Genomic DNA, 23,140 nt, shown 5'->3' with positions numbered 1-23,140 from the left:
TATTACATTTCCAATTCTGTTTTTTTTAAGTGAACAAATATATAGCGCCTCTTCAGATTTTCTGACATCAGCTACCTTGAAATTAAGGCTCCATACAAGATGGAACCAAAGGGGTGGGGTGAGAGAAGAGAAGTACAAGGACTGATTTGTTTTAAAATCCACTTTTTTAGATGAGGGAAATGATTGTTTCTAATCATCATAGATTTTCACATTCTTTTGTCATATCTGATTGCTAGTCTAGCACAGAAGGGTGCAGTCAAGTACCTTGCATATGTAATTATTTCTGTATGTAATTATTTCTAATTGCTATTTAATGTAATAGGCCATAGTGATCTAAATGTTTTAAAATAGTAATAATTATTCTTACATCTCCATAAGCTTCAGCTCTTAACAACTAAAGTAAGGCTGACAGATACGTAGGTTCTTTGCACAAAGATCAGATTCTAAAAAAATCCAAAGGAACAAAAACTCACTGTTTTGTGACCATGGGATCTTAGTATATCAATAGACAGTACTTCTGTTACTTAATCATCAGTTTGGTATCCATTCTTGTTTTTTCTGGAAGTCAGTCTGTAGACTTCACCTAACAAATTTTGTTTGCATGTAATATTAGGCAAGTTGTCCTGAAGTCTGAAATCCCATGCAGGGTAAGTATAGCAAAAACAGTGGCAAGCTTCCTATTGCTCTTCTAGTGTGTTTCATGCCAAATCTTCAGGGAGTATCTCTTCAGATGGGCAAAATCATGCTAACCTGCAGAAACGTCAGCAGAGATGCCAGTAATTTGACAGTTGACGCTTTATGCTGCAATATTAACATTGAATTGGAGTGGGTTGTATTTTATGGATAACGTAGCCCTGCATGTGTTTTTTAGGATAACCTGTACTATTTATGCATGTGAAGCATCCCTTTTGAGTATTACAAAGCTGCACTTCTGAATGCATCCTCAAGATTTAGAAATTAAATACCAAATTGGTTTTAATAGCATGGATTTTTTTTTCACAAAACCTTATTCTTTTTTGTCTTTAGCTTTTGTTGTGAAACTTTCTTTCTGTAGCCTGATTACTGAATATTATTTATTGTTTTGAAAGCTCTGTGAACAAAATTGTATTTTAGCTTGCCTAATAAAATATTTCATACAAAATTATTCACTATCACCTCCTGTGATTTTTAGTTATGTTCACACAGTTCCCAGCTGCATTATCTACCCCCAATGTAGAAAATTAAGTCAATGTAAAAGTATACTCTGTTTTTTAAAAAGAGGTCACGAATAGCCTTTCTTCCCTTGCTAGTCACCAGTGTTCTTATTACGCTTCATTTATATAGTTGGAGGATTTGGGAGAACCAGCTGGGCCCCCTGTCTGCACTCATCAAGAGTTAATTTCTGAAAGAGGTGCTGTTGTCATGAACAAGTGCAGAAGGTACTCTGGTGGTCCTGCCAAACAACAAGAGCTCTTAATTAGCAGCAATGTTCAATCAGACTGCTTAACCTGCCACAGAGCGGAGGAGGTCATGTTCCTTCCTGATGCACTGCCAGCCTAAAAAGCACCCAAGAACTGATCCCAAACATTGGGATTTTTTAAACATGTACTTGGTTCCTAGAGGCAACGAAGGCAAGGCATGATCTGTTCTGGAAAGCTGTCAGCATTACAGTGAAGTTTTATTTTTTGAGGGATGTAAAGAATTCTTATTCTGTATAGAATGCTTTGTGATTTTTGAGGGAAAAATATTTTTCATCCTAGTACTGACAAATATGAAAATTCATAGACTTTCTATGGCTTTATTCTGATCTGGGAGGGATTGCCTTGGACTCTGGGTATTTTGTGGAAGATTTGCTAGTCTTCAAAAATAAAAGTGGAGGCCAATGATGCTTTGCAATGCATTCTTTGTTCTCATCAGCAGATCTTGTGATATTTCTTAACGACTAATGATGTAGAACGCATGTCAGAGTTATAGTGGTGTGGCTGCCTTGGAGGCCTTTAGCTGTAACGTATAGCACAGGATGTAAAGTGCTAGCTGATGAATTCCTCTAAAAGTCAAATTCTTGAGTTACTAATTATTGTATATAAATTATGAGTGCTAGATGTCTGCAGATGTAGGGAAGTATTTTGTAGAATGGGTATAAATAGCACATGAATAAGGAGCTGAAACTGAATAATTTATTGCTGTATGAGCAGCTCCAAGAGGTCCACTAAGTAGACAAAATTTCTGAAAGCAAAATGCAGCAGATGCCAGAACACCAGTAATGATAAAGTTTCAAGAAAACTTGTCACTTGAAGCAATGAAACTGCTTGTTTGCCCTTTTCAGTGGTAATCAGTAGCTTAAATAAAAACAACTAAAACAGGCAAGCAAGCAAACAAAGTTACACCTCAGCTAGAACCCAAGGATCCACATCTGTTGGTTTATACTGATTATTTCAGTTGATGGTCCTCTTCCACTGGCAGGATTTTGGTTAATACTGCAGGAGGAAAAGGCAACATTTTTATGCTTTCACTTCTTTTCCACCTTAGTGTTCAAAACCTGAAAATTGACATATAAAGATGCTTATATGCTCATTACCAATTAAAAATGGAAATAAAAAGCTGGGGCCCCATCTTAAAGTGAAAGAGTGTCAGGTTTTTTTCATTAAAAAATCTCATTATGCTGCTTACGTTGAAAACTATCTTACTATTGTAATAGCACAATTTCACTCAGTTGCAAGGGTTGGATAGTTAAGGGAATGTTCAGCAGGGATTAAAGTTGCAGATGTAGATGATTACCAGGAAAATCAAGGGGTGGAGGAAACTGAAACTAACTACTGTTTCAAGAGGTGCGCAGAAAGTTGTCAGTAAGTCTGTGTAAGACATTTCAGTTCTACACTCATTTCAACCTTTCTTTCTTTTTGTTTGAAATATACAAGGGATTCTGAATATGGAAAGAATAGATCCCAGAAACTTTTCGTTTGTTGTATCACAGGAAGACGCTGTGAACCACAGAGCTAAAAGAAACTAACTACTTGAAGCTTAATTTTATAAGGAACGGGCTTAATAGTGTAGAGATTTTATTTTTTTCCCCAAAGAATAGCAATATTTCTTTGTTTCTTAAAATTCTCTATTTGAAGTTATTGAGATAATTGTTAAAGTAACTTATTAAAACAAGAAAAATACTTGCAAGACATGATAGCGCAATTTATTTAAAGATAGGAGCGATTTTAGCAAAAATTTAACTTCAGTAGGATGTGAAGGAACTAATAAATGAAATGTCAGTAAATTAACTTTGTATTTTGTGCTTTAACAATGATGGGAATTTAAGACAATTAATACCAAGGACATGTGTTACTCTATAGGAAGAACAAGCTGAAAATATGGAATTCTTATTTAATACATAGTTCAAAATTCATGCATCCTTTATATTTTTATATTTGGAAATAACTATATGTGCATATATAAGGGTATATGCATACACACACAATGAGACAAAATTGGGGGGGGGGGAATTGGGAAGTCTCTTGCGCTGAGAAGACTCTTTGATTTGAAGGTATACTGTTTACAGTAACATTTAGGGCCAAAATGAGTACCTGGGCTGCTGGGCTGAGATAAGTAATTTCTCTGGTGTTGTTGTTTTGATGTTATTAAGTCTCAGAACACATAAATATTCACTGTTAGTAAAATAGTTACCTTACAAAGCTATAGCTGTCTGATAGCTGTTTTCTACCTGTGTAAGAAAAGGTGTCTGTGCTTGCATTGCTTGATTACTCTCCTAGATTAACTCCTGAGATCGATGCATATACTGTACACTATAATATGGTTTACACGTTAATAGTGTTACGCACAGGTGAAATAAAAAGGACTGTTTGTTACACTTGTAGAAACACTTTTTTGGTGGGGTCATTTTTATGCTCTTAGAGCCTTGGAGTTTTAGGACAGTGATCATCCAACTTCTTTATAAGTAGTTTAAATTAAAAGAACCAGTGCCGATAGTTGTATGTGTAATAGTGTCTTAAGTGTATCAGAAATAACTTTTTAAAAAGTTGATTACATTCAGAATGAAATAAAATTATAATAAGAACAAAAGAGTCTTTTGAGGAAGAAAAGGGACAGGTCGTTGTCATAAGTCTCTTTTATGAGATCTTTGCTTTGGAGGGGGAAAAGCTGGCCCAAAGAGGCTTCTCGTACTGAAGATGTGTAAATGAAGTAGAGTTTAAGTGTATGTAGCATTTTGTAGTCTTTTTTATCTAATATATATCATTTGAAAATAGGACCTTCAATGTCATTAAAAGCAAGGATGATTTCTATAAAATAATATTATGTTAATGTTAATAAATGCAACCTTTCATTTTTAATTTTGTACGTAGGATTGACCCTGGAGAGTAAGGCTTTTTCTTTTTACTTTGTAATGATTTGTGGGATTAAGTAGATCAGAATCACGCCAGGACAGGTTATTCAGTATCTCTTTTTCAGCACAGTTTGCAGGTGCTTGTGCTCTTAAAATAGAAACAACTGTGTGTCTGCCGTCACTATTGAAGGAAGTGTCTTATTACAAATGGTGGCTTGCTGTTAGAACTCTTGCATTCACATAATTCTGTATGATGAAAAAAAAGGCTCCATCCATTTTCATAGAGGAGATGCATGTTGGAAGTCTTACAGTGAAGATACTGCGTTAATGGTTTTGTTCATGGGTGTTCATCATGATACATTGTGTACATTGCTCTGACAGCTTTGTACGGCTCAGAATGCAGTGTATGTGCTGAGTAAGGATTGAGACAGTAATGCCTGCTGTTTTCCTGAAAAGCGTGAGTGCTCTTTGTTAAGCCAGCTTGTTATTTGTAGGATGCCAGTTATTATCTTCTGGAATTTGTTTTTCTCTTCCAGTTGCCGTTTTGTCTAATTGTATGGTTTTATAAGTTCAGGTTCTCAAAGATAAGGATGGGAATATGTAGGTGGAACTGAAAATGAGCAGTTTCACTGCTGAACTAAGAAAATTCGTAAACCTTGAAATATAAAGTCCTACTTTTAACCTAATGGTAACTACATAATAATTATGTGCTCTTTGTTTGCTCTCTTTTCATAATTGAAGTTAGATTAGGACATCTGAAAGACTGGATTTCCAATATCCAGCCCACAAACTGAAGCCTAGATTCAGTGGAAAGCAGCAAGAAAAAGAGTATATCAACCCCTAAGGCAGTATAGTTTTCTTAATTATGGTAAATGTTGTATGGGTTAATCAGTATATCAAAAAAAGAAAAAAATATATTTTTAAAGTTCATTTTATGAGCCTAAATGTACAAGTAATTTTTTGACTATTCATACTGCACTTGACGGTGAGGTTTTCCTTTCAATGTCTTGAAAAGTCTCTTATAGCCTTAAAGTCTTTCAGAAAAAAGTTAATCTTCGCCTGTTTTTGTTGCTCATCATCTTATTCTTGTTTTGTCTTCTCATCTAATTTTTAAACTGTAGTGTCTTTGAAACAGAGACCAGTTTTACTGTATAATAAGTAACAAAATGAAGTCTCCTTCATAATTTGGAGAGGGTAATTACTTTCAGCCTGAACTTCTCTTGCAGTTTTCAGTTGAAAAATATTTTCCAAATTCCTTGCTGGGAAAAGGAAGGTTGCGTTGTGCTTTGCTGACAAACAGCTGATGTGTGTTGTTGCTGAGGTGATTTCATACAATGAGTAGAAGTACGGTGTTTCCCATTGAGCTTTATTTCTTAGGTTTTGTACCTTTAAAAAGGTGTTGAATGTGCAAATTTCTCAATTTTTTTTTCTCAAATAAAGTGAGATACCTATATTTTTAAAATTAAGGAGGATATTCCTTAAGCAGAAGTGGAGGCAGGCAACCGTTTAGGATGGATCATGCCCATTGCCATCACTAAATGCAATTGCACTGGAATTTTAGATAGGCAGAAAGTAATTGCACAGCTGGCAGTTAGCCAGGTATCTTGTATTTCTGTACTATAATACCATGCATAAAGTATTTCATAGAATGAAAATAGAATATTCTGTGTATTGCAATGAAGTTAACAATAATTACTTCAAAGGATACTTGCACTGTAATATGCCCATGATTCACAAATAATTAAAACTTCAAGACCTAAAAGTATCTTACAGCTCTGCACAGAGATGAACCTCTGTTCAATTTCGTCTGTAATTTCACAGACTGGAGTGAGATTTAAGCATTTTTTTGCAGTGGCTGTACATGTTTTTTGCATCAGTATATTGGGACTGGGTTGTGTGTCTTGGAATGCATTTGAAAAGTCTTCAGTGGTTACAGATGTATTTGATCTCATTTGCGTCATTACAAGCAGAAGAAGTCAAAATAATTCTTTCAAACTTGATTTGATGAGTGTCAAATGTGTATTTTAGAAAAGAAGAAGTGTCATGAAAGTTCACTGTTTTTTCAACTTGAAGAAAATGATTGAACATTTGATTAGCCACCAAAGAGAAGATGCTTGTAAAGGTGGGAAGGCCTGACAAAGTCAGTAGTTTCTTTTGTGCTTGTATATCGTTTAATGTGTAGTTTAGCTTAATTTGTTTTACTGTATTCAGTCTTGGATCTCTACTGCATTCATATGAGATCTGGATATTGTGTAGGCACCATCTCCAGGAGTACTGTACTCATTGTATTCTAAGGCAAAGGCACAGCCTATTTGAATGCATGCAGTAATGTCATATTTCTGGCACATGATGCATGTGGTTATGGGAGAATAAAATGTTTTACATAAAACCTTTTCCTATAATAATTTTTCAGTCATTTGCACATCCACTGTTTGATTTGTTAAGGGCTTTAATCCCCAGCCATGGGGTATGTGATAAACATCATAGTTATTGTTAAGGACTTTAATCCCCAGCCACGGGGTATGTGATAAACATCATAGTTACAGTTCAATCTTAGACTGTTGTGCTATTGTCTCTGATTTTTAGAAATACATGTTATTGATCTGTGTCACCCATGGGATCGGAAACGGTGCACACAGTCCTTCACTGCCTGCAAAGTTAGAAGTTCAGAACCTGAACAAGGCATGTCCTTCAAATTGCTTCATATGAGAAACTTTGGTAAATACACAAAACTCTTCATACCATTACTCATGCAGAATAGTAACACAGAGTAGTAGACCAGTAGTGGCCCCTGTATCTAAGTCACCAACTGTATCATTTTTCAGAAACAGTGCTGCTATGCTTTTTGTGCGTTTATACCATCATCCCTCTGTGGGTTTTGAAATGTTTCACCAATAGTTATCATTTAGCTTTCCAAGAGCTCTTAAAAACACTGTAGATAAATAGTGATTAAGTGCATACTAACATGGGGAAACAAAACCACAAAAATTATGATTTTACTTTGGATGCTCCAAAGGCATACATGAAAAATTGTTTATGGGAAGATCCCATACTGTCAAAGTAGGATTGAATAGCAAGTAGTGACGTCTAGACAAATCAAATTGATTTTATCTAATAATAGTAGGTTGAAACCAACGTTTAATCCATTCCTTACATGCAATCTTGAATATCCAAAACTGCTAGAAGAGGGGGACTTTGATCAAAATGTCAGTATTATTTCCCCTCCGCTTTGATTGACAAAGTTTTTCTTATCAAATGCAGACTGATACTGATGAGTTTATCCTACTCAGCTTCTTGTTTCTTTTCTGTGATTATATATGTATATACATAAATATATATGTATAATTTTCTCTGATTAAGTGATGTCTAAAGTGAACTCTGTGATGCCCATGCCATCCTCATATGACAGCCCAATACACGCCCCTAACACTAGGGTAGAAAAATGCTCATCAGGACTACAGAGCTTTTGTGGCAGTAGAAACTTAATCCCAGTTCGTCTGGGAAAAAGGCAGCCATGCAAACAGCTGCATTTCATGAGGCCTCATGGCAAACTGCCTTGCAGATAATGTTTTCACCGAGTTGCAAGACAACCGAAACCATCAACATACAGTTCAGAGATGTCAGTCAGCCATACAATAACTTTGCATTGTTTGGGAAGGCGCATCTGTAATTATGTATTACTTCTTTCAATTTACTGGATTGTAAAAAAAAATTCACTTAGAAAAGGCCCATGGGATTTTACTGATGAGCATGTGCACTGCCAACAGAAGGGGAGCTAAGGGGGTAACTTCATTTTGACTGCAAACTTTTTTTTTCACTTGCTAGAATGAGTTAATTTTTGCATGTTTATGTGCACCTAATAGGATCTTACAGGCATTGTTTGGACTTACCCTCACAGTGTCTGTTCCACCTGAGAAGAATTGATTAAGTTATAGTGAGTTTTGCTTAATGGACAGAAAAACAGAGCATTCTTCTGCTATCACATTCTATATTTTATGGTCTTCTTTCTCAAATTCAGTCATCTTTTCTTTGTGAAGTATCCTAAAAGGTAATCAATAGAAGGAAATTAAATTATAGGAACTCTCCAATAAACACAAATAAATGTTTACATCAGAGGAGGGATAGAGTGTGATAAATAATCAAAGATGTATTTTATCTTAACTTCCAGGAAATTTTCTTCACAGATTTTAAAAAAGCATTTAAAATTGAGAACTTGATGCTGTGTTTAGTGTTTTTTGGAACCCGCTTTACTTTATCTGATATTGGAATAGCTAATAAAAGTTTTATTGCTTGAAATATGTAACTTGAGAGAAGAATTTTTTTACTATTAACGGTTTTTATAGTAGCTTTTTAAAATGGATAGTCCAACCTTCAGTTCCTGCATTAGATGTGAAGATTTTGGTACATTAAAAATAAAGTCTTTTCATCTTTTGTTGTTGCTAAACCACTAAGAATTTCCAGGTAGTGTCACACTGTAAATATGTGCTTCCTAATTTCAAACTGAGAGTTACACTCCTTTTGTTGTCTTTGGCTTGAATTGCTGCATGTCTCAGCTTTCAGGATCTGTATAACAAAAAACTCCATCAGAGAATTAGGTTCTGCCCTGCATATTGACAGAGGTCTTTTTGATCATGTCTGCATCTGATTTTGGAATGAATGTTCCATTTCTTGCTGCATAGCAGTATCTGATGTGTAAAAGTGCTCTGCCTGTGCTGAGCATTTAGCATATATCTTGCCTGTTAGTAAACTTCAGGCTCTGCTTGCATTCTGATGTATAGCCGTGGAATTAGTGTAACACTTCTGCAACTCAATACCTGAAACAGTTTACTCTCTCTACAAGAGAAATGCCCCTAGAATTCCAGAAAATCTGTGTGTTTATGATCTGAATATGCTCATCATAAGAGCCCATATATTGGGTGATAGTCAATTTTCTGTTTCAAAAGTCAGTTCTTTCTCTCTGTTCTGCTAATACTAGTGTGAATGTTCTGTGTGAGAATCAGTTCCCTGTGATGGATGGTCTGCAAAGATAAAAGATGTGCCACTGCTGTCTAAGTAAGTCTTGTGTTCTATCTGTACTTGACCTTGTCAACCTACAGCATGTAAATTCTGGCCCCATTTGAATTTTGTTTATTGAATCATTTGAGCCACCCAAGTGAAGGCTCAGAGGCTACAAATTACACAAACACAAAATGATGGTTCCTGACCCAGAGCTTGCAAATTGTGAATGAGAAAAAGACCTACAGGGACAGGGTGACTATGGGATGGCAGATATAATTATAGTGAAAAGAGTCTCAAAAGTGAATGTAAGAAGCTCATATTTGCTGCAATAGAGAAATTGTCCTACAGAAGAATACAAGGCCAATACAAAGATGAATTTTCCAGTTTTATCCTGTATGGATAGGAATACAGTGTTCTGTTATGTTAGTCTTATGTCCATGGTTGAAAAGTCAAAATTATTTGTGGAGTGCTTGTTGAAAAAGTCATTTAAGAAAAAAAAAAAAGAAAACCAGCTGAAAGGAAAAATATTTTCTCACCTTATTTTTTCTCAGTTATATTCAACACTAAATACATCGTGAAAGGTGGAGGAGACAGACAACTGCAAACACATGACATTTACAACTGAAACTCTATTAATTCTCTGAAGAGTTTCTTGTTAAAATTCTATTAGTGGAGAAAGGGAAAGGTGATAATGTTTTCTTCAGTGATCTTTCTCCTTTTAGATGCTTAAATCCTTAGTATAACAGCTGAAGTGTTTAAACACACTTCTTAAAACTAAGACCCATGTTGAGTGTACATTACCAAAGAGCTTCCAACTCTAAAGCAGGTTATGACCCATTGGATCTTGTTTTAGGATACAGCTATTTATGGGTAAATGTGGCACAGAGTAATAATCAGATGCAAATCATTAAATGAAGATAGGTTGGTTGGGTATCAGTTTTCAAGAGAGGTTCTGGAAGTTTGAGTCAGCAATTGAATGTAGGTTAAAAACCAAGTTTGCTGTTGTAACAAAGGAGATGAGGACTGAGACTGACGTTCATATAAAAGTGCTAAAAAATGTGCTACATATAAAATGAACAGAGTAATCCTTCCACTTCTACTCAATGCTGGGAGTGCTTAGCTGGAGTTATTGATCGTTTTCAACACCAAGCTTCAAAAGGTGTGGATTTGCTGAGCGGAGTACAAAGCAGAGAAATTGGTTCAGAGTTTAGGAAACATGACTCCTTAGATGGGGAGAGTGGGATATAAAAGGGCTATGTTTCTTTCATCAGAAGAAGACAAGACTGATATAAAGAATCCTTTAATCAAGTCACTGGTTCCTTACATGGAGAAAATGAATAAGCATTTCTCCATTTTCAGTGGATGTGGGGCAACATTTTAATGCAGAATTGCAGATAATAGTATTTTTTTTCTTTAAAATTGCTGAAGAAAGGTAGTTTGCTTGAACAAGCTGTTGCTTCTCCGTCTTTCTGAGTTTTTATGAGTAGTGTGGAGAAAGTTCTACCAAACATGGAAAAGGAAGGAATAAAGACTTAGATATCACTTGAGGTTACTTTCAATCCTCTGTGACTGTGGTGTAAAATTGTATCCTAGATTTACACTCTAGCTGTCAGCATAGGCCTGTTGTTAGAGTAGGGTTTCAGTTTACTTCTGTGCAGCTGTGGCTCATTTTGGTGTGATTATAAATCTGGGTACAAGGAGCTAGCCTTCTGCTGATGGGGTGGATTTTTACTTTGCATAAATGTGTGAACTACTGATCTTTTTCCTTCTACATATTTATTTATTTCTATTTCTGAGTGGTTTTGCATCGTGCCATATATATGTGTGTGCTGGTGCTTCCCATTTAAGACATTCTTCCCAGCTGATTTTTCTCCATCTCCAGAGCCAAAGGAATTTACTGCAGACCACCCTAACCTTGCATAAGACCTTACTGTTTCGTTTCAAGTAAAATACCACCATGTCTGCTCACAGTTTCAGCTTGAGTAGTGTTAAGTACTGCTAAGAATCATAGTATCATATAACTAATCCTCCAAGTCTTCCTCCTTCTCTTTGATGCTTGCTTCTCTTGCATACGATCGAGTGGTTTTGCTCATTCACCTACTATCCAGAACACCTCTACTAAAGCCTCACATCTGACTAAGCTTTAGTACAACTCAAGTTGCAGGGTCTACTGAACACCTGTTTTATAGAAATGTATCAGTAAAGCTGAATGAGAAAGTTTCTTTTCTGCGCCTGTATTTTGCTTTCACTTTACAGCTAAAGAACACACACACACAGGAGAAGGAGGACCCAGAGGTCTGTCAGGAGGTTCAGAAATTATTTATGACAGATTTCAACTATTACTTTATGAGTACTGATTGCCTATCTGGCGAGCAAATGCAAGAATGGCATGTCGTCAAGCACATCCCCTGAGAGTAGTAATGGACAGCAGGACTTGTGACCAGATTCTGGCTGTTGAGATACTGTAAAAGAGTAACACTGAAACAGAAATGGGGGTGAGGGAGAAATGACAGGGGATGAGCTGTCAGTTTTCTTTGTTTTTCATACAAGAAAGTTGAAATGCTGTTTATAGTGATATACAGTTAGAATTGGACCTGTTACATTTGTCAGTACTTGCAAGTGATTCCTGAGATTACTAAGGTAATGCCAGAATGAAAGGCATTTTTTCTTTGGCAATATTTGGTATATTCAGACTTCATCATCCAATATGTGCAAATGCCATTGCTCAGGAAAGTGGCAAGATACCAAGTTCCAAGTATAGATTTACCTGGGGACCTATATGGCTTCTTGGCCTCCACAAACTACTGCTTAAGCAAGTAGGCATGATTCAGATACATGATTCAGGATGGTTGAGCAGCCCTCCCCAGTTGAATGTCATCTCTTTTCAGCTCAGTGCTTTGCCCATTCGTCCGCTTCTCATGGTAAGGTATTTATACATGTTTTATCGTCTTAAACTGGGCATTCCTGTGAACTTTACAGAAGCAGGAAGTTACTGCTTTTCTTGCATTTGAAGAATATAAAGTAAAAAGGCTACATGGTGATCTTTGGGTTTTTTCCTGCCCACCCTGACAAAGAGAATCCACTGTTTCAGGACATGAATATCAGCTACATTTGTTTTGAGTCTGTGGTTAAAATCTACATTATGATGACTGTTTCTGAAGTCTACAGAGGATACTGTGGCCAGCATAAAGTAACTTCCTTATTTTGAAATTCATTCTTAATCACCCATGAAATTAACTATTGGAGTCTGCCTTCAAGTTGGCACAGTCTAATAGTAAGGGTTTTAAAAATATTTAACAACAGAACTTTTCTGTTCTTTATTTACATGGTTTTGGATGTTGGCTCTTGCATGAGAAAAGTGCTGTATGCTTTAATACTGAATTTAGAAATCTTGTGGTTTCTGTTGGCACTGTGAGGGAAGAGCTAGTATAAGACTCTGGTACTTGATGAGACCATTTTTGTGTGTTAATCATTAGACACATGAATACAGAGCCAACTGAGTTCAGCTATTGTGTTTATTGCCTTTTTTCATTCACCATAAAAAAAATAAAAGGCAATAATTTTTCTGAATTACTATCTTTAACATGATCTGGAACTTGGAATCAGAAAAAAACAAAGTGTCGTGAGTTGTTTCTTCACACAGAGAACAAGCAATTGCTGGGATGTTCTATTTAGGGATGTTGAAGTGTAATGTTCAGGATTTATAACCCAGCTCAGTGCTTCATTTCAAGTCAGCTCAACAATGAATTTGAAGTGCATATGTCTTTTACCCCTTATGAAGGTTCTAGTTAGGATAGCCCATGTTGCTACTCTGGCTGGTAGCCAGACTCCTCATCCAAAAGTGCCTTCCCTGTGAAGCATTGCATAGCTTAACAAAGAGGAACCCCAAATAGGATGGTAAATGTGGCTACTTAGTGAAACCTGACACTTCAGGGGGAAACTGAGGCATACGGAAGTCTGGTAATGTTGCCATGAGTAGACATGTTTCAAGGTTTAAATCATTCACAACTTTAGTATTTCCATATAGTTGAAACAACTTATACTTTTGACTAGGCAAAAAATGCCCCCATAAAACATTAAGTATTTTAAAGGAAAAATGCCTTTTTTTTCAGGCAAATTAATTCCTCCTCCTCTTAAAGGGTAGTGGCTTTTCTGAATGTGTATTTTCTGTGAAAAGACCTTGTATAAGAAAAACATCTGATTGGGTCTTATAGTGCCTTTTAAAACATAATATTCTAAACTTCACTCACTAAACAGTGTGTTACAAACAATAACTAAAACGGCAAATTGCCACTTTCCAAGAACTTCTTTTAAAAATGTCTCTCACTGGAACATTTTTTCTTTAAACAAAAAAATACCTTTTTTCCCAGGCTTGCATTGAATTTATAATTTTGTATTAATCTCTTACATCATACTTAAGAAATTTCTAGGTGCAACACATCTAGTTTTTTTAATGGTAAAGGAGAACAATATTGACATTTTGTCTGTGGGAGTTTTGCAATTAAATTCTGAGCTTACTGATGTAGAAAGAATACAGTGCCTTTGGTTGCTTTTGCACAGCAAAAACACGTTAGTAATATTTTCTTCAAAGATTTTGTATTTCCCAGTGCTTAATGGAAAAAAAAAGCATGCAAGTAAAAGAATCGTGCTTTACCTGCCAGTCTGTGAACCCAGCGTTGATTTGTAATAGTTGTAACACCTGGGCAAAATTATGCAGTTGTAATTAATGATGAGTAACGTGTCAAGTTGCCATCTTCATGATGGTGCTCATAACATATATTGTACAATGAACCCATGTCATAAAAATAAGAAAACGAACGAGTGTTCAGATCTTACAAGAAGTCCTGTGTGTGTGTTTAAATTACACAGTGAAAGGCAAATGAACATTTTAAAATTGAGATTTGGATGATTTTGGCCACCAGTGGTAATGAAGAAATTTGCATGAAATTTTAGCTAATTCTTTCTCACATTAAAAATATTTTACAGAAAGAATGTTTAACAAACCAAGAGGTCCCTCAAAGGTAAAATCTAATCTATAGACCATAAGAAATCAAACAATGGAAAAATATGCTTCTTTTTTTTAGAGTAGGAAAACTATGGAGTGTACCATTGGAAAGAGGAGAAAAAAATATTTTTCAGTTAGCAGTGGGTTAGGAAAGCTAAAACTGTACCACATCCTAAATTTTGAGCACAATATATGTTTCAGTGATGAAAGAAAGAAAAGCAAATCAGAGAAGAAAATTCAAAGGATTTTACAGTATTCTCTTACCTATAAATTATTTGTGATTTTAAGTATGATTGCTCTACCAGTGAGGAGGGGCACAAGAAGCTGAGAGGGAGCAGAGTCGGGACACCTGACCCAAACTAGCCAAAGGGATATTCCATACCACAGCATGTCATGCCCAGTATATAAACTGGGGAGAGTCACCTGAAATGACTGACTGCTGCTTGAGTTGAGCTGAGTATTGGTGGGTGGATGGTCAGCAATTGCATTGTGCATCACTTATGTTTATTGGGTTTTCCTTTCCCCTTTTAGTTTTATGGTTCGAGTTTGAGGGAGCTCTAAAGATCATCTAGTCCAACCTCTCCTGCAACAGGGAGGGACATCTTCAACTAGATCTGGTTACTCAAGAGCCACATCCATCCTGGCCTTGAACATTTCCAGGGATGTTCTGAGCAACAGATGGCTGAGCAACCTGATCCAGTGCTTTACCATCCTTGTTGCAAAAACATGTCTTCCTTATATCTGGTCTAAATCTACTCTCTTTAGTTCAAAACCTTATTTCTTGTCCTATTGCAACAGACCCTGCTAAAAAGTTTGCTCCCCTCTTTCTTATAACCTCCTTTAAGTACTGGAAGGCTGCTATAAGGTCTCACCTGAGCCTTCTCTTCTCCAAGCTGAACAATCCCAACTCTCTCAGCCTGTCCCCACAGGAGAGGTCTTACATCCTTCTGGTCATTTTTGTGGCTCTCCTGCAGACCTGCTCCAACAGGTCCACATCGTTCTTAATTGGGTGCACCACAGCTGAAGGCAGTACTCCAAGTAGAGTCTCACAAGAGTGGAGTAGAGGGGTAAGATCACCTTACTTGACCTGCTGGTCACGTTTCTTTTGCTGTAGCCCATGATACAGTTGGCTTTCTGAGCTGTGAGTGCACACTGCCAGCTAACATCCAGCTTTTCATCCACCAGTATCCCCAAGCCCTTTTTCGCAGGACTGCTCTCAATCCTGTCATCTCCTAGCCTGTATCAATACTGGGGTTTGCCCCAGCCTAGGTGCAGAACCTTACACTTGGCCTTCTTGAACCTCATGAGTTTCACACAGGCCCACTTCCCCAGTTTGTATATCTAATGAAGTGTGATGAAATTGCTGTTAAATGTGGCATCACTACAGGCTGCATTGATCTCTGTGTTTTAAAATTTTTATAGCATCTGTATTGTGCTTGGTTTGGACAAAAATGGTTAGAACTGGTTTTGATCAATATACTTTATCTTTTTATTCCACTCAGAAGATTCTATTCTAATATGTTTTGATAAATATGTTTCACTGCATTCCAGTAACCATTCTGCTTATTAAATCTTGGCATTGGAGTTTACTTTTTAATGATATCTTTTTTATTTCCATTTGTCCTATGTTAACTTTTCAGTATGCTTCAGGTAGCCTTTTCAAATAAGGGCAATGAATTTAAAAGATTGCTTACTATAGGAAAAAAAATAAATAAACTGTTCAAAACAGTAGAGGTTTTTGCTTTTCAAATTAAAAAATTGAAACAACTTAAACTTCTAAACTCTCCTCACATCTCCCTCAGAAACTCCCTCTTTTACTATAAGTTTGTGGTCTTGATGATATTCACAGAGAAGGCGATTTACTGAATAAAGAAGTTCTTTAAGTTTTCAGTTTTGGAACATTACCAGTGTGTCTGAACCCAGGTTTCAAGTTTTACTGGCATTTTGTTGGCAAACCAATTTTTTGGAGTCCTTTCTTATTTGGGTATGTTTCCTGACACCTTTGGCTGTATGGTACCGTGTTTTAAAATTCTCTTTTTCTTTTTTTTTTTTTTAAGAGGAAAAGCCTATAAACATATACAAAGGACTAATTATAAAATACCTGGTATAAAAATAGAAAGACAAGAAAATTACCAGCTGAAAAATGCAGTGAGCATTAAAAATGAGCATTTAATGGTAGAGTTTTACCCTGTCTGGTCAACATGCCGGATTCTCAAAGCAATTCCACAAGTAAAGCATGCACTATTCTGAGGCCATAATACAGTAATTTAAATCAAGTACGTGGGTGGTAAGAAAGAGGTGGTTTAGTCTTCCCTCCTATCCTCTGGCCTCTTTTACTGTTGCTTCGCTTTTGCCAACAGCAATGTTCATTTATGTTGAGCCAGATTAGAGCACTGATCCAGCTGAAAAGTAACTGCCATGGCTTTGCTGTGCTTACAGTCTTCCTATGCATTGCAGTTTAGTTGAAGCAATGCTGTTCTTAGTGCACTGCTCTCAAAGACTAGCCAACTAATGGAAGTATATGTAAGTTGCTAACCTATGTTACTCCTATTATTGATAGATTCATCATCATCATCATGGCTTGACTTCGCGAACGAAGGTTTGGGAAGGGCTTTACCCACGCTTACTACAAGCACACTGATTACTAAAAAGGCCAATGTGAGATAGGCAAATCCTGCTGCAAAAAGCGCAGCGAAAGGTCTCCTTGGGTGGTATAGGCGGGGTGCGATTCTTTCTACATTGTCTTTTCTCCTAGAAACTAGTCCTGCGTGAGTTCTCAAAGGAGACAACAGCATTATGTCATGACTAGTATAGGACAATCTTTTTGTAGCATTTATTGAAGCAAGGTACAAGAAACTAGAAATCCAAAGTTCCAGAAGTTAGTTTTCCACAAGTCTGGGCCACTGTAACACTTTGTCATGGTTTAAGCGCAGCCGATAGCTCAGCACCACACAGCCGCTTGCTCACTTCTCCCTTTCCGTCCCACCTCTGGGTGCGATAGGGAGGAGAATCAAAAAAAGGTAAACTACTGCATGGGTTGAGATAACAGTTTAATAACTGAAGTACAATATGCTGCTACTACTACTAATAATAATAATAAGAGAAATAACAAGGGGAGAGAACCTGAAACTAAAAGGGGAAAGGAAAAACCAATAAACACAAATGATGCACAATGCAATTGCTCACCACTCACTGACATATACCCAGCCCGACCTGAGTAAAAATCTGCCCTTCTGGCTAACTCCTCCCAGTTTATATACTGGGGATGATGTGCTGTGGTATGGAATAACCCTTTGGCTAGTTTGGGTCAGGTGTCCTGTCTCTGCTCAGTCACAACTTCTTGTGCCCCTCCTCACTGGCAGAGCATGAGAGACTGAAAAGTCCTTGATCAGGGTGAATGCTACACAGCAACAACTAAAACATTGGTTTGTTATCAGTGGTGTTCTCAGACTGAAGCCAAAACAAAGCACTGCACCAGCTACTAGGAATGAAAAAAAATTACAGGTGAAACCAGGAAATCCTTCGTCCTTCTCGCTGATGTAGGACTTTAATGTATCTAAGGAATTCTGACAAGAATTTGACACTAAATGGTCCTTTCTGTACTAACATTGCTATAAGGAAACCCACTATAAAGTGAAAGAAGCTATGAATTTTTGTAATAGAACAGAAGAGCACATTGATGTAATAGTGTATTCTGGAACATATTTTGCCTGCTGGATATAGGCAAAGTTATAACCGTGCAGAGCAGTAAGATTCCTACCATTTAAATAAGCCTCGGTAGGATTAACAGTTTAGGTGTTGTTCTGCATGTCTCAGCTGTGGGAGTCAATCTTGCATATTGCACCTGGTCATGTATAAAATACTGCATGGAAAGTAGAAGATGGATAAAACTAAATATTTAGTCCATACAAGAGTGTGAAAATTACTTTAGCCTAGGATCCTACTTGAGGTAGAGAATGGGATTCCAGTGAGCAACCTTTGGGCTAAATTGCTAATTTAGTAATTAGTAGCTCATGGCTAATTTCTGACTGATTTCAACCAAACTTAAAGGACAGCTAGGAACATCGAAAATTCCCAAGTTTCTGTACATTTCCTGGAGTCAAAGAATCACTCAGATTGGAAGGTATACCCCAGCGTCTGTAGTCCAAGCTTCTCCTTTCAAGCAGGATTAGCAATGTATTCAGACCAGCTTGTTCAGGGCTTTTTCAACTCAAATCTTGGAAATCTCCAGAGACAGAAATACTGTACAGCTTCTCCGGGTACCCTATTCCAATGCATAGTCATCCTCATAGTTCACTGTTACTCATGAAATTTATCAACATGCATGCCATCTCTTCCTACAGGTCATTGGCAGAGATATTAAGATAGTAATAGGATACGTCTCAGGTTAAATTCCTCAGGAAGTGCAGTTGTATCCAGCCTACAGGTAGATTACAAACCATTACTTTTCAATCACAGAATCCAGTCACTTTTTTACTGATTTGGTACCGCATTCATCTAGACCACAATGGCCAAACTTGGATACAAGGTTGTTGTGAAAGATTATCTTGAACATGGTTGCAGCATTTGCCCTTCTCCATTCATCTGGGACTTACTCTGATCTCCATGACCACAGTGATAGAAGACAGCCTTGATGTGCCATCAGCCAGCGCTCTCAGGTGCACCCCATTTGCTTTTATGGACTTGGGTGAGATAAGATTTCACAAGAGTTTTATGAAATCAGTCCTTTTTTACTCTTGGTATTTTCTCCTTGAACTCTGTCAGTATGTGTAAAGGTCTGGGAGACTTTGTTATTAAAGACTGTGGTAACGAATGCATTGAGTAACTCAGTGTTATCAGTGTCCATTGTGCTTTTGCCTCAGTCAGTTGCAAACCCACATTTATTATTTTTTTGCTAAACCCAGGACACTTGTTTATTGTTATCGTATAGCAGTAGGAGTTCTCTTTGCTGTGTTTCTTGCCGGTCTCTACTGTAGTTCAGCTTCAGCTTTCCTAGCATCATCCTTGCTTGCCTGGACAATGTTTCTGCTTTTTTTTGTTGTTTTTTGGTAGCATTTCTCCTTACTTCCATCTCTTTTGAATATTTGTTCTACAGTCATGAATTCCCTTTTCAGCCAAACCAAACTCCTTGTTCATTCGCTTATTTTCCTCAGTATTGTGATGGACTGCTATTTTGTCAGTGGGAGACTCTCTTTAAAGATGAGGTCTGTTCAGCTCGCTTGTCCTTCAGAGCTGCCTCATATAAGATGCCATCTGTCAGATCCCTGAATAAACTGAATTCTGCTCTTGCAAAATCCAGGGTTTGCACTGTGTTACTTGCCCTTTTCATTCTTCTCAAGATCTGGAATGGAATTGGTTCATGGTTGCTACGGCCAAAGCTGTCACAGAATATCGCCTCCCCAGTCAGCTCTCCTTTATTTGTAGCAGATCAAGTTGATCACTAAAGCTGATCATCTGATATTTGTATTAAGAGCTTGTCCTTAGCATCCTCCACAAGTCAGCTGGATTGCTTGCATCCCACTTCATTTGCCCTTTAGCAGTTATTGGGACATGGCAGTCTCTCCACAGGAATCAGGATCTGTGATATGCAGATGTCCTCTGCATATGTCCAGAAAGGCTACTTCCACTTCTGATTAAGTGGAATGTTACAGACTCCCACCATGATGTCATTCTTGGTGGCTTCTCCTCTGATCATAGCCCCCCTGCTCTCAGTGAGTCTAGTGCCCATTTTACAGAAGACTTCTGTATCTTTGAGCTCATTTAGGTATTTGTGTTCTTATGAATACAGGCTACCAAGTAGGAGAGAGAGACACGGATCAGTGCTGCTAGCAAGGAGTTCTTAGCTACCTATTCTGCTTGGCCAGCACGCCCTCTGGCAGGCCATTCAGCACACAGAGCTTGGAATGAAACATAGCATCATGTAGCTGAGGGCTATGAAAAGGAGATGGAGGGCAATGGAAGCGAGTTTGGGAGAAATATTAGGCAAACTGCTCATTTTGAAATTGGACATAATGGACAGAAACAGTAGATATAAAGTGGTAAAGCAAGTGTTCAGGGCACTTTTTAGTTCAAAATATACAAGAAACTGGTCAAAAGGCATATTTCTTACCATTTGACCAAAAATTATAAGGGCTTTTTTATGTTGCTTTTATAATACTCTATAAACAAGCTATTTGAGAGTGAGATTTTCAGATGAGGAACTTGAAGTAAAGGGATAAATCTGTTCCTGACTTACTCTCTTGTGCCCAGGTATTTTAACATCTGGAATGCAATGCTGCCTGTTGTAATACCTCTGCAATACTGTAACACAGCAGGATGCATTAATGAGAGTTTCAATCTTAAACCCACAACATCAATGAAATTTATAGTTGTCAGGCCTTTAACATTATTCGAACATAGTTTTTGTGGTTTCAATTCCTATTTTACGTTCATGTAGGAAGAAAAGTCATTGTGTTGACTAGCCATGAAGACAGAGTCCTCCTTAGACTTGAAATTTCTATAAAACAATTAAGTATTGTTTATTACTCTTGACAGTATGCACTACAGGGCAGAGGAAGGACATTTGTATGAAAAACTGTGCAAGAATCTCTTTCAATATTTTGGCTGGTTTAATATTCTTGAATACCACAAGTGCCTTGCTCATGTTTTGGAAAATACCACAAAAACGTTCAAAGCCGAAATATTTGTTATTATTATTTTTTTATAAAATGGCATGAAATTCTGTTATCATCTTCTACAGTCATGTAGGTGCCATCTGATATTCTTCCTGATGCGTAAATTTGTCTTGAGACGTTTCACGTTCCCTTACTCTCGTATCTAGTGTGGTCTTTTGACTTATGCGCACAGCAAGTTAGTTAAAGAGCCCAAAAAAGAACAGAGGATTTCTTGAAGAAAAAGATTTTGTGGGGGAAATGTGGTGAGCACTATGATTAAGTCACTCTGCAGAAAAATTAAATTGTTAAATCTGCAGCTGATTAAGTTGAAAGCAGAGAAGGGAAGTCGATATATAAAAAAGTGCACGTACAGTTACTCTTTCTGGTAAGGGAAATCCGAGTTGTTTCTCCCAGAAAAAAACTAACAAGCACACACAATTTACAAAGCTCTGAAGTTGGGAGGTTGGAGGGGAGGCAGTTGTGTGGGGGGTTTTATCATCATAGTCTTCATGGTAATTCCAGCACAATCTCAGGAAGCAGTAAAAATAAATCTATCTGTCTCTTACTGTATCAGTCTGGATATTAACTTCCCCATGTTGTGTCTATTAAAGAATTTCTTCCTGGCCCTTAAAAGTCTCTCCATTTAATACGTTGCTACCTGCTGCCAAGCCTCTAATGGTTACATTCATATGTTCTGTTAATCATATCTCTTTGTTCTAGAAGCCTGAGTTTTGGATTCATAATTAACTTTTTTTCCCTGCTGTGATTACTTTCATCCCATCATGGCAGCACATGACTTTTTTTTTCTTTTTTACCTATTTAAAAACAAATCTGTAAATGGAGAAGTAACAGAAACCAGTGTAGTCTCTTTCGAACTGTACTTCCAAATTTAAATTAGATTTTCTTGTTACAAAACCATGAACTTGGTGTTGTAACTGAAATCACACTGTTGCCAGAAGACAGGGCTGAAGCCTCATGAGCTGCGGAGGATTTTCGTCAGGTGGCAGCATAGGAGGAGGTGTATTTTTAATGTTAAAGGTTGGAGGTAGATAGGTGAGTCTGGTATCAGTGTGTAATCTGTAGGGTCCAAAGGAAAGACTTATTGAGCTGTATTTCACGTTAACTGGAAGGGGACTGGCAAAGAGATCTGACTGTTGCTCTTTGACAGTGTCTCACTGACTGAGGAGTAGTAGTGTGGGAAAACATTGTGGAGCCTGTGACAGCTTCTGCCAGTTTTGGTTCAGTTATTTCTAATTAGCAAAGGCATTTGTGGTCCAGAATTTGCTTGGCTTCTCCAATAACCTCCCATTCTTATAGTCATGAAAACAAGTCAGCCTTTTAAAAGATATTATGAAACCTTATGGTTCCTTCTTACATTTTGCTACTGATACAGTCCCAAGAGTTACTTACTGAAGCCCTGGTTTTTGACCCATGAAGCTTAGAGATGGATAGTTACTTAGTTTGTAGCTTGCATATAGATGTGTGCCTGTGGGTGGCAGGGGGACACTTCCGCTTGCATCTGATCCTTGCTGCCTAGGGTTACTTGCTTGGTTTCAGAACTTGAAACACCTTTCATATGTATCTGAAATTCAGAGGAAATAATTTTGAACTCTTTGCAGACTTGGACCACACTTATCTGCAAGACAAGATTGCTTTTATATGAATGAACAATGTCGTATTTGTGCCATGTTAGAAGCAGACTTTTAGGCTATACATCACTTTCTGGGTTTATGTTGCTAGCAACATCTTGAATATGTTTTATCTGTTAAATAACTCTTCCTGAAAATGGAGGAAGATCTCAGTACGGTTCAAATCTGTTTTAAGGTGGCTTGAATGAAGTTCTCACAGTAGATTTTTTTCTTCTTTTTTTTTCAAGTCTAGCACTGACTCATTTGGTGGTGTTAAAGTGCACTTTCTACTTATCCCCAGAGGAAAGTTAGTATTCTTTTAAGTGAAACTATTTTAAAAGCAGAACACAAGCCTAAAATAAGCCAGTGTTCTCTAGAGTTCTCAGAAGGTGTAGATTTATTTACTGTAGTTAAATCATAATTAGTTCTCAGGGGATAGTGTATCTTTTAAACTGCTTTATTGCCACCATATTGGTTTTCTAAATAATCAGAAACTGCTGCTCTTATATTCTGTAGTATGAACAAAAATTTGCTGTAAGTAGAA

General features: G+C 37.2%; 2 protein-coding genes across 4 annotated transcripts in view; both read left to right on the top strand.

The window, feature by feature from the left end:
- The window catches only part of PIGP (phosphatidylinositol glycan anchor biosynthesis class P), a 152,431-nt gene that overhangs the window by 117,460 nt on the left and 11,831 nt on the right, over positions 1-23,140 (top strand). The window lies entirely within an intron of this gene.
- Positions 1-23,140, top strand: part of HLCS (holocarboxylase synthetase) — a 122,147-nt gene that overhangs the window by 89,575 nt on the left and 9,432 nt on the right. The gene's annotated exons all lie outside the window — the stretch shown is intronic.

This window comes from Neopsephotus bourkii, unplaced genomic scaffold (assembly GCF_033783945.1).
Source record: "Neopsephotus bourkii isolate Nb327-2 ecotype Australia unplaced genomic scaffold, CSIRO-AGI_Nbou_v1 NB_962, whole genome shotgun sequence".
Lineage (NCBI taxonomy): Eukaryota > Metazoa > Chordata > Aves > Psittaciformes > Psittacidae > Neopsephotus > Neopsephotus bourkii.
The sequence above is the reverse complement of the archived record's forward strand: the minus strand, read 5'-3'. Positions and strand labels throughout refer to the sequence as shown.